This window comes from Chionomys nivalis, chromosome 16, assembly GCF_950005125.1.
Source record: "Chionomys nivalis chromosome 16, mChiNiv1.1, whole genome shotgun sequence".
In the NCBI taxonomy this organism is placed as follows: Eukaryota; Metazoa; Chordata; class Mammalia; order Rodentia; family Cricetidae; genus Chionomys; species Chionomys nivalis.
The window spans coordinates 11,128,489-11,141,649 of NC_080101.1; positions in this window are offsets into that span (position 1 = coordinate 11,128,489).

The following is a 13,161-nucleotide window of genomic DNA, read 5'->3' on the forward strand; positions in this document are numbered from 1 at the left end:
CCTACTTCCAGGAGTTATATCTGGGTATATGGCAGAGCTATTCTAGAGTTTGCAGGGACACCCACACAAATTTCCATAGTTGTGGCCCTAGTTTGCATTTACCATCTTTGCATGAAAGGGTTCCATTTCCCAGAACCTTTGACCTTTGTCAGTATTTTAGTTTTTATCAGTTCTTCCTCCTTCTCCTTCCTTCCTTCCTTCCTTCCTTCCTTCCTTCCTTCCTTCCTTCCTTCCTTCCTTCCTTCCTTCCTTCCCCCCTCTCTTTCTTTCTCCCTTTCTTTTTATTCCTTCCTTCTGTCCTTCTTTCCTTTCTTTCTTTCTCTCTCTCTTTCTTTCTCTCTTTCTTTCTTTTTCTTTCTTCTTTTTTTCTCTCTCTTCCTTTGTTTTTTTTTTTTTTCTTTTTTTGAGACAGAGTTTCTCTACACAGCCCTAGTTGTCCTGTAACTCACTGTGTAGACCAGGCTGGCCTCAAACTCCAAGAAATCTGCCTGTCTCTGCCTTCTAAGTGCTGGGATTAAAGGTGTGTACCACTACTACCACCACCCAGCTTCAGCTGTTTTCTTAATATTAGCCATGGTGATATGAAATCTCATTGCATTTTTCTGATGGCTAAGGTTGGTGAACACTTTTAAGGATATTTCTTATCTATTTTTTATTTCTTCTTCTGAGAGCTTTATTTTGTTCCATAGCACAATTTTTAATTGGGTGGTTTATTCTAGATGTTTAGTTTTTTTCGGGGGGGATTCTTTGCATTCTAGACACTAATCTTCTGTCAGATGTACTGCTAGAAAAGTTTTTTTGCCTACTCTGAAGGCTGCCTCTTCTGTCAATGAACAGTTTCCTTTGTAGTAGAGAAGATTTTTAACTCCCTGATGCTCTAACTGTTGTTTATTGCTTCTACTTTCTGATGGCAGAATCCTATTCAGAGAACCCATCTTTAAGCCTGTGTCTGAAATGTCCTCTCTACACTTACAGAAGTTCCAGAATAGTCTTTGTCTTTCTTAGCTCCAGTCCTGTGTACAGCAAATTGGTACTATCCCAGAGACTCTTTCACATAACCTTAAAAATGATGGATCCAGGACCCTGATTCATTTCTGTGGAATTTCACGTACAAGGGCAGAGTTTGGTCTGTCCACCTCATTCTTATTACATGGGATATCAGGGCCTAAGCCTTTGTGTCTCTAGCCTTCCAGATCCATCTTGTCCACAACTGTCTCTTTAAGACAGCATTGACTAGACATGGTAGTGCATGCCTGTAATCTCAGCACTTGGGAAGTTGAGCCCAGTGGATTGCAAGTATCAAGAGCAGTCAGGAATATACAGCTAGTTCAATGATTGGGCAACTTATTGAGATCCTTCCTCAAAATAACATCTGCCCAAAGGGCTGAGAATGTAATGAATGATACAGTACAGTACTTCCCTGTCGTATGCAAGGCCCTGGGTCCAGTACCTAGAGCTGCATAAGAGAACAGAATGTTAGACCTATGGTTTTTGCACAGAAGCAGTGTCTTCTAAGATAATGACATCATCTAAATTTTACCACTAACCTAGAATATGTTCCTCCTTGTTCCCCAGACTACACTCAGTAAGATAGTCACAGTTCTGAACCCAGGTGCAGCTTTTATATACTGTACAATAGTTAAGTATGGAAAGCAAGATGAAAAATTCCACAGCACGCAGGTTTTCCTGCAGCTGTGAACTTGTCAGTACACTGACTGAATGCCCCAAACAATGGCGGCTGATTAATGAGAACTGCTAGCGCAGGTCTTTCTAAAAAGGAGAGAGAGAGAGACAGAGGGAGACAGAAGAGACAGACAGACTGACACACACACACACACACACACACAGAGAGAGAGAGAGAGAGAGAGAGAGAAGAGACAGACAGACTGACAGAGAGAGAGAGAGAGAGAGAGAGAGAGAGAGAGAGAGAGAGAGCGAGAGCTGCTTGCACAGAACCTATACCTGAGTAGCATACACTTATTCCATTATTAACACGGTGTCCTAGATGATGAAACAACCACAGGGAGCTGTGGTTGCTGCACAAATGGGTTGTTTTTATAAAGGTGAAGAGTGTGCACAGTAGACAGCGTACTCCTGGTCTCAGCGGATGTGATGTTTGGTGTTGGATGCCAGCACGTGTCGGCCTGCAGAGATTAGAACCAGCCCTTGGAACCTGTAACCATAACCTCAACATTTATGAAGGGTGCGGTTTTTGGGAGGAATGATTATGTCTTGTTTTGTTGCTCAAGTATTTCCAGTTACCGACAAGCATGTCCACCCAGTAGGACTGAATCACAAATACTTATGTGTGATGATCCTCTCTTGCACAAATTGACTAGAATTCCTAGGAAAATCAATGCCTCTACATGAAAGTACTGGGGAGGCCATGTGTAGGAGGAGTTTTCAAGTATCGTTCTTTTTTTTTCTTTTTATTATTAAATTTATTTTTTGAAAACAATCTTATCTCATTTTACATGCCTTCCCAGTTCCCACTTCCTCCCCTCTTCCCGTTTTTTTCTTACTGTGTCTTTCCACGATGAAGTCTCTGCTTTCCCTGCTCCTGAGAGCGATGGTGTCAGCCAGCCAGCCTCAGACAGAAATCTCTGAAACCTTTCACCAACATTTCTGTCCCTGGCTCAGGTACAGCTGACAAAAAGAACGTCTTTGTTGGGAAGAATGGAGACAATTCTTGAAATTGCCTCTAATTCCATCACTACATGCCAAGAGAAGTGTCTGACATCCACCCCCTTGTACGGCTTCTACTGGACACACTTCTCCATACTCATTAGAAATTATTAATAAGTTCATTGTTAAAAATGTAGCTAGGTTTATTTTATTCTGATAGGAACTGGCTGCCTCTCGCTATCACCTGAGCATCGTGCGGTTAAATGCTGTAACAATTAAAAGTGGGTGAGAGGCCACAGTAGTGATATTTCATTTGTATTTTAATAAATAAAGCTTGCCTGAAGACCATAAAGCAAAACAGCCACACTAGTCTGCCATGCAGGTCGGAAGTGGTGGCACACATGCAGGTCGGAAGTGGTGGCCCACCCCTTTAATCCCAGCAGCCACACTAGTTTACCATAGAAGCCAGGTGGTGGTGGTGCACTGCTTTAGTCTCAGCACTAAAGAGGCATATAAGGAAGGATGAGACAGGAACTCACTCTCTTTTCAGTCTAAAGAGTTCATAGAGGTAAGAACTCTAGTGACTGAGCTGCTTTGCTTTTTGGATCTATAAATTGAACCCCAGTATCTATCTTTCAGCTTTTATTATTTGTGCTACAATTGGCACCCTATCTTTGCGGTAAACATTTACAAAAAAGCAGCTCTTTTTTTCTCTCCTGGCAGGCTCTCCCTGAACTCCGCTCTTGGGCTGTTACCAATCTAGGTAGCGGCTTGGAAACCCAGTAAGACTTCCACTGTTCTGTGCAGCATCAATAAGCCTCACATCTTTATCAACATTGTCGCCAGATTTGGTAAGACAATTGGAAGTTCTTAAAGTTAAAAGGAAGAATTTTCACCACATTTAAAAATGGAAAAAAAACATTAAAATGGAAAGATTTGGGTCTTTGTATGATAACATGCTAGACGGTTTGAAAATGGAGTGATTAAGTGAAAGGACATCTAATTTAGATGGGATTTATATAATGTCAATGGTGAACATTATCAGCTTTATCATTTTTGTCTTATCACTAAAGAAGTTGGTTAATCTGAGTGCTAAAATACAGTTCTTAGAAAAACTTAATAAAACAGATCACAGAGATATTCAAAACCAGACAGAGGAATTTAATGGAGAACCAATTTCATTATTGCATTATAAGAATAGAGAAGAACAGCCTAAGATTTTCAAACATCCGACCTTAATATATCCAATAACCTTATGGGTTATCTTTTCAAGGTGCCAAAGTTGTATTCCTCTTTTAAAGATATTTCTTTGACTAGAGGCCCTGTATCCAAACAATACACCTTTTTGTCAGTCTTTCCAAGCCCCCTGTCATCCTGAGTTTTCTTCTCTGTTCTGTTTGTCAGTGTCTTTACAGCACCACATCCTGGCATGTTCACATTAGATTGCCTGGTTTATCTTGCAAGATTCTGAACGTTCATATCTGAATATCTCCATGATACTTGCCTCGAAATGGAGGCTTGTAGGTAGGAAATCCTGTGTAAATGGTGTTGCCTAAATTACCAGAAGTTAAAATAGATCTTTGTCGCAGGGAGAATGGGGCAGTTGCCTCCAAAACCTACGGTATCTAGGAATGCTCTAAGTTGTCCATAGGATCATGGGGACGGCGCAGGATCATGGGGATGGTGTCTTCAGTAACTGAAGACAAAGCTGTAATTTTCAGAAATACCATATGAGAAAGGATTACAAGGGTCTGTACAGTTAGCTGAACATCACACACACGGGGACGCAGTGGCTCCGAAATGTCCTCGTCATGAGACATTGCCCAGGTCATACTCCTGGGCCTTCCGCATTTTTCCCTAAGGAAAGGCTGAAATGGTTCCCTGGGTTTAGGTGGAGGGTGTTAGTTGTTACTTATGTAGATTTAATCATTCTAAAAACACAGGTTACCTATCAATGTTGGAAAATATGGCCTTGACTTTACCTCCTTATTCTCATGGAACTAGAGGAAAATGATTTAATTCATCGTGTCTAAACTAGTCTGGGAAAGAGAACTCTCTTGGAAACCGAAGTGTGCTGGCACCTGTTCCCAATCAAGTGTGTCTGTGGTTACCCAGGAACCTGTGAATATGTTGCCTTATTTTGCAAAGAGGATGTTGCGGGTCTGGTTAAGGATTTTGGGATTTTCCCGGAAGGATGCAATCACAAGGGTCTTTATAAGAAGTCTGCAGGAAACCAGAGTCAGTGAAGAGATACACTGATGGGGTCCAGAGGTGGGATGACATGCGGGGGACTTTGGGTTAAGGAGTACAGTCAGCTTCCAGATGCTGGCAGTGGGAGGGGACCAGTTTCTCCACTGCAGCCTCCAGAATGACCCAGTGCTGATACTTATTCCGTCTTTGGATCTGTAGAACTTCAGAAAATAAATTTAAAGTGTTTGAAGTCATCAGGAATATGGTAATTTGGTTTGGAAGCCACAGGAAATGATTATGGAAACTGCTTACAACAGCATCTATCTCCAGCACATCTGGTGATCTGCTAAGCTGCCATGTAACTTCTCACATCCAACTGATATTTTGTGTTACTTTCCACTGAGTGAAATTCATGGGGGTAAAGCATAGGAAAATAATCATACACAAATAAGCGAGCTTGGGCTTTGCTTTAAAGGCTAGCGTGACATGGAAGTGGGACACGCCCAGGAAGGGTGGGAAAGAATTCTTTCTCTGGCCCAGGTCTGCTTTCAGCCTGGCAGCAGTTTCTTCTTCTGTGATGCGCACACTCCTGCGGCCTCTGGGAAAGCGATGCTTGATTACGAGTTTCGCTCCTGAAATCGTCAGGAGCTACTTGGAGTGATTGCTGATGTAATTAACCAGAGGGGGCAGTTTGGATCTCCAAAACAATTGTGTTTTCTTCAGCTATTTTGGTTGCAAACCACATAGATTCAAAGTCACTTTATAGAATTAAATTTTTATTGTAAATGGAAGATGTTTGTAAACACAGACATAATTTTGATTCATAGTATTGGGAAAAAATAAATACCTAATTTTTTGTACATGAAATACATTTGGCCCCCACGCACCCCACTACAGCTGAGCATTGATAATTTGTCATGTTTGGGGCCTCCCTGTCCCCTTCCCCAGGGTTCTATGACATTAGGTGTGTTCTAAGGGTACAAGCTACACTGTGAACAATTGCCTCTCCTTGATTCAAACTGCTGTTCTGCTGGCCACAATGCACATACAAGAGAGATCTCACTCATTTCATTGTCTCCCCTCCACCTCATTCAATCAGTATTATATGGATTGATTGATCTCCATGGGGAAATCTCTGTGGGACGGTGAAAGGCAGGCTGGGCACTGACTTTATTGCGAGAGCCTTGGATCTGAAACCTAAATTTGAATTCTTCTCATGTTCTTGTATAATCCAAGAGGGGAACTTAGTATCCCACTACGGAAGTCTTCCCGGTTTTCCCTGGAGGGTAATTCCTGTGGCTCCCCAGTGAATGGTTGAGATTGGGGATGGCTTCTAAACCTTGTACTTACTATTTATTTTCTTGTATGGACTAAGAGTAGGGCATATTCTTAGGAAAGAAAAGAATGTAAAAAAAAAAAACCCTACTTATTTTTAGACTCCCAATGAAGTATCTAAGACAAGGACAGAATTAATTATTGCATGTCCAAATGCCAAACAGAATATAGGAAGAATATTTTACGAGCTCATATTGACTGAACCGAGATGACTAAGAATCTGAAACTTACTTCCAAGTGGTTGGAAAATGTCGGGAAAGTTTACAAGAAACCAAGAACTAATTATCTGTGAGAAAAGACCTGTGTTTTGGTAAGAAAACAACTTGATCATTGTTTCAGCGTTTCTTTCAGTTTTGTCTGAAGTATGAGATAGGAAGATTCTACGTCTCGACCCTTTTAGGGCTCACAGTTGGAGAAACAGTAGCTTTATCAAGTTAATAAACAAAACATTCCATGTCTAAATGGCAAAATAGATGTGGGTTAGTGTGGTTGAAATGATTGAGTTTGGAGAACTTTGTTCTGATGCTTTAAAGCTGAGGCCTTGGCAACACAGTCCTGTATAGTTATAGTAGTGTTTAATTTCTTAATTCGGGAAAATGCATAATATCAGAAGGAATTTATGCAAATGAAAAGTTCCAGAAAGGCATTTGAGAGTGTGTCAATACAGGAGGAACACACACTCTGAAATAAACAGGACACAGGTTTCTAGGGAAACGCTACAATAACTACACAGGACTATGTTCCAGGTCACAGAAACTCAACATAAAAGCAAAATATCCAAACGCATTTTAGATGGGATATGAAAGAAAGGATTTAGTGACATGCTATCTTAGAGTTTCTATTGCTGTGAAGAGACACCATGCCAGTAACGCTTATAAAGGAAAACATTTAATTAGGGTGGCTTAATTGTTAGAAGTTTAGTTCGCTGTTGTCCTGGTGGGAAGCATGGCGGCAGGCAGGCGGATACAGTGCTAGAGAAGGAGCTGAGAGTTCTACATCTTGATCAACAGGCGTCAGGAAGAGACTGGCATGCCACACTAGGCCTGGCTCGAACTTCTGAGACCTCACAGCCCACCTGCAGTGACACATCTCCTCCAACAAGGGCACACTTCCTAATAGCGCCCCTCCCTATGGCCTATGGGGGGCATTTTTATTCAAAGCTCCACGCGTGCCTAAAGTTTAGATCTTAGCTTCTTTTTACCACTTTTCTGGTAGACATCCACCTCATTCTTCATAACCCATGGTATTGTCTAATATAATGTATTCATCTAAATAAGTTCACAGTTTGACCAACTTTCAAATGCTTTTCTTTAAAAATTATTTATTTCCTTGCATGTTTATGTCTCTACATTTTGTTTATTATCCCAGTAACATCCAGGTTTTTATGAACTGACTATTTCTATATTCTTAAAATTCATATGACAAAGCCATACTTCCTACTGTAATAGTATTTGAAGGTGGACCTGTGGGATATAAATAGATTTATATGAGGTCATGAGGGTAGACCTCTTTCCCCTCAGTGGGATTAAAGTCCTTATAAGAAGGGAAGAGGACCAAAGTTCTTTTTCTCCAAGGAAGGCAACTAAAAGGTAGTGTCTGCAAACAAAGGAAAGGGCCCTTGAGCTCAGACTTGACAGCCTCTCAAGCTCTAAGAAGTCGGAGTCCGCCATTTAAACTACCCAGCTGATGGCATTTTGTGACAGCAAGTTTTGTCTTTCTTCGGGTTTTGAGGAATTTACTAGCCCCTCCTGATATATGGAGTGTGAGGGAAAATGTTAGGCTGTTGTCCTGCAGGCAGGCGAGGACCATTCGCAATCACCACAGAGGAGTAAAGAGGTAAACATTGTAAATATTTTTTGACAAAAACATGAGCAGGTTCTAGAAATAGCATATCAAAAGCCACGGCAGTTTTCTTGAAATGAGTTATGTGATTATACTGGTATTATAGTCATGGTTGTCTCATATATTTATATGATGAATTATTTATATGATGTTAATTAGTGCCATAATTTTATTATGTACACTGAAAAGGTATCATACTTATCACAAAAATAAGCTTCCATATGAGAACATCTGTTTTGTTAGTCACACATTTTATTAAACATTAATTTTATGAACTTCTAACATTATTTCCTTGTTACTTCAGTGCCATTCTTCAGGGTCTGGAGAACTTAAGTCTATATAAACTTCTCGTTCACCCTGTCTGTCTCTTGACTCACAATGTTTGGGGTCAGCTGTGTTGAGCTACTGTGTACATTTGAGGTAGATATATTGATTTCAATAGTCCCGAAATCCATCTTAAGAATGAAGACATGCAATCAAAGAACAATTATTAAATTGTCAGTAATTCTGGTCTCCCAGAGAGTGACCTGGCTGCAGTCCCCTTTGGATTGTTGCAGGGCTTGCCACTTAATGATATTGGTTTGTGTTGATAAATGAGTTCCAACCAGTATTTTCCTTTCTGATTTAAACACTTGTCCCTGAAGAGATGATCTATGGGAAAGGCAGGCTTTCCAGTTGCAAAATTCCTGTAGATGCAATTTTAACAGAATCTCTAGTTTGTGCAAAAATGATGCATGCCAACCACAGAGTAAGCCCTCAGGGCTGGATAGAGAAATGAAAGGAGAAAAATCACCTTCAGACATAATTTGTTACTGATGCACTGGGAAGAAAGTCTTTGAAATCATGTGAACAATTCTCAAGGAGGTAATATTAATATTATTGGTCTAATTAATGATGACATTTATTATTATCAAGATAGGAGTGTGGTATGGCATATGGAGATTAGAAAAGAAAGAATGACAAATAAGAATTGTTCAGTATTTCTTGAATTTAGCATAGTTTCAGTGCTTTCAGAAGACATATTTTCTCTAATCTGGGAATAAAAATTGATCACGAAGCAGTAGATCTTCCTGGCAGCACTGCCTTTGGTTTGGAAACTGAAAGCTTGGTGTATGGTAGAGCTCCCCTGTGAACACATAGCCAAAATCAACAGAGAGTCGTTAGGGGGAGAGTTCCAAGGGGCTGTCTGGGGAGCAGGGCAAGTTTCATGTGGTGGCTGCAGAGGGACAGGTTACAAGGACCAGAGCCTGTGCTGTCGGCTCTGAGATCCCTGTGTTTTCAACTGTAGTAAGGATTGAAGTTGCCTCTTCAGTCCTTCCTGTATTGCTGGTCTTTCTGTACGTCCATTTCTTTGCCCCTGGCACATCCATCAAAACAAAAACAAACAACCAAGAGGCATTCCTACCAGCATTTAAAAATTTTAATTTAAACACAGTCACACGATTTCCCTGTTCCCTCTCTTCCCTTCAAACCCCCTCTCAAATTCATGGTGTTCTCTCTCTCTCTCTCTCTCTCTCTCTCTCTCTCTCTCTCTCTCTCTCTCTGTGTGTGTGTAACAATAATAATATATATGTTTGTATATAAATATATATATAAATGCAACCTTCAGTGTCTGTTTAATGCTGTGTGGACCGTTTGGTATTGGGTAAGCATCTAGGGGCTCTTCCCTAAGGAAAAATAGTTTACTTTCAGTAGATAACTAATAACAAGTCAGATAAGCAGTACTCATGAAGAATAAGAATGTCTCAAATATATTTATCTGAAGTTCAAACTTAGGGAAGAGTTCATATTTTATCAAGATGCAGGGCAGTCTGCGTCAAGGACAGGAAAGATCTAGACTGAGAGGACTTGGCCTTGACGGGTCCAAGACTGGAGGAGTTAGAGTTGGGTGGGAACCAACCCATCACCCACCTCTCCTTTGTGGATCTCTCACTCCTGGAGGACAGCTTGGGAGCACAGTGGCCCTATGTGGGACTGAGGAATGCTGGGCTCAAGACCAGAGCTGTAGGTCAGTTGAGCTGGGGCTCTTGTCCAGGTAAGCTATTATATAAAGTTACATATAAAGTTCACTTCCTTTTGTTTTTAGTTTGATTTTCTTTCAAGTGTATGAGTGTTTACCTGAATGTGGGCATGCGCATTATGGGCATGTAGTGCCTTTGGATGTAAGAAGAGGACTTCCGATCCTCTGGAGCTGGAGTTAGAGATGGTTGGAAGCCATCATGTGGGTGCTCCATCTCTCCACACCCCCTTACCCTTTCTTGTATGTCTGAAAAACATCCTGACGTGTCCTCTAGTTACTCTCATGGACTTTATAAAATAGTACTGCATACAAATCATTTATGTAAATCTGCGAGTTATCCTACAAGGTTCCCCTCTCTTAAAACGTCTGTCACTCCTCTTGACATGGTTGTGAGCCCCTTACGCTGGTAACCTTAGTAGAATACACCACACATGATTGTTCTAAAACTTCATTGAATCAACAGAGTAAAAAGCATCAATGCTTGCAAAAAATTTGAATGAACTCATCAATCAGAATTGCAGATTTCAAGTAATTTTATATTTCGCATATGCTACTATAATAATTGAGAAAAAAGGAAAATCTAAAAGTTACTCTAAACAGAAGCAAGGTTCCAGCAGAGAAAGATGCTTCCTCTGTAAGCCTGACACCAGAATGTGGTTTTGGAACATGCAAAAGCAGGAGAGAAATGAGTCCATATAGTTGTCCCCTGCCCTTCACCCAAGCTGTGACAGGAGTGCTCCCATACACTGTCAGTGATGATGACAGTGACAGGAGTGCTTCCAGACACTGTCAGTGATGATGATGATGATGTTGACAGTGACAGGAGTGCTCCCATACATTGCCAGTGATGATGATTATGATGATGACAGTGACAGGAGTGCTCCCATACACTGTCAGTGATGATGATGATGGTGATGACAGTGACAGGAGTGCTCCCATACACTGTCAGTGATGATGACAGTGACAGGAGTGCTCCCAGACACTATCAGTGATGATGACAGTGACAGGAGTGCTCTCATACACTGTCAGTGATGATGATGATGATGTTGACAGTGACAGGAGTGCTCCCATACACTGTCAGTGATGATGATGATGGTGATGGTGACAGTGACAGGAGTGCTCCCATACACTGTCAGTGATGATGATGATGGTGATGACAGTGACAGGAGTGCTCCCATACACTGTCAGTGATGATGACAGTGACAGGAGTGCTCCCAGACACTATCAGTGATGATGACAGTGACAGGAGTGCTCCCATACACTGTCAGCGATGATGATGATGATGATGATGGTGACAGGAGTGCTCCCATACACTGTCAGTGATGATGATGATGGTGATGACAGTGACAGGAGTGCTCCCATACACTGTCAGTGATGATGACAGTGACAGGAGTGCTCCCATACACTGTCAGTGATGATGACAGTGACAGGAGTGCTCCCAGACACTGTCAGTGATGATGATGATGATGGTGATGGTGACAGTGACAGGAGTGCTCCCATACACTGTCAGCGATGATGATGATGGTGATGATGGTGACAGGAGTGCTCCCAGACACTGTCAGTGATGATGATGGTGGTGACAGTGATGGCAATGGTGGTGATGTTGTACACATTTTTAAAAACAAGCATTTTTGAGACTTTGTCATGTAGCCCAGGCTGGCAATGAACGTTTAGTGTAGCCAAGGGTGACCTTGATTTTCTGGTGTTGCCTATATCTCTCAAATGTTGACTTTTGGGCACTGACTACCATACCTCATTGAAACAAGCAAATCTTGAAAACATTTTCTTACTTCTCTTACATCTAACTTTTTCTTATCTGTTTCTAGTATCTCTACTTAAAATAACATTTCTGTGTGTATGTTTGTGTATGCATGTGTTTTTCTGTGTATGATATATATATATATATATCTTTGTCAAAATGACTGCAGTGTGTATGTGCATAATGTGTGTGTATATGTCTGTGTCTCTCTGTATAATGTATGTGTGTGTTTCTCTGTGTGTGCATGATATGTGTGTATTAGTTTCTGTGTGTCTCTTTCTCTGTATGATATATACATATATATCTGTGTTAAAATGACTGAAGTGTATATGTGTGTGCTTCTGTGTGTGTGTGCATAATGTATGTATGTGTCTGCTCTTCTTTACTTTGGATGAATAAGGGACAAACTTCTGTTAAAATGACTCATTTTGTGTATGTGTGTATATCAGTGGAACTGGAGTAAAGTAGTTGTGAGCTGCTTAATGTGTATACTGGGATCTGAACTCTGGTTCCCACGGTAATACAGCAAGTACTCCTTGTGCTGATCTGAACTCTGGTTCCCACGGTAACAGAGCAAGTACTCCTGGTGCTGATCTGAACTCTGGTTCCCACGGTAATGCAGCAAGTACTCCTTGTGCTGATCTGATTCTGGTTCCCATGGTAACACAGCAAGTACTCCTGGTGCTGAGACCACCCAAGCCCATTTCTCATCTTTATTGATGGACAATTCCATGCAATTCCCTCTTATGTTACCAGTTCACTCAAACTTAGAGTGCTGTGTAAACCTGTAGGACTCATACTGTTTTTAGAACAGAGAAATTCTTCAAAAATAGACCAAAGAAAAAGAATTACATGAGATGTAAGACTAATATGTAGGAAAAGAAAATAGACACATCATAGTTTTGAAAGTACATTGTCTGTGGGAATTTTTTCTCACTTAAAGTCAAGCAATTTAGTTTCCTTTTTAAGTTTCTGTGGTTACAAACATTTCTTTCTAGTTTTTGTATTGGTTCTAGGATAATATTCTTTAAAACTTCTAACAAATACAGTCAGTGAAATAAACATTTAAAAAATGAAGCCTTGCATAGTGTGATATATCTGGAACTCCAGTGATTTGCTGCTCCAATGGCTAAGTGAGGTAGGATGGTCTCAAGTTTCAACTTGGGCAACATAGTAAGATATTTCCAAACAGAAAGGGAAAAATAAAAATAGTGATATAGTTTAATGCTAAATGTGTCTCAAATATGTCAGAACTCAGGTTTGCTTATTTATGGTGTTGGGTCCTATTGTCTTGAAAATAAGTCTGATGCCCCTGACCATCACCTACACTAACTGTACCCTGTTCTTCTGGACTTGGAAAGAATGAGGAACAGACTTCTGTTAAAATGAC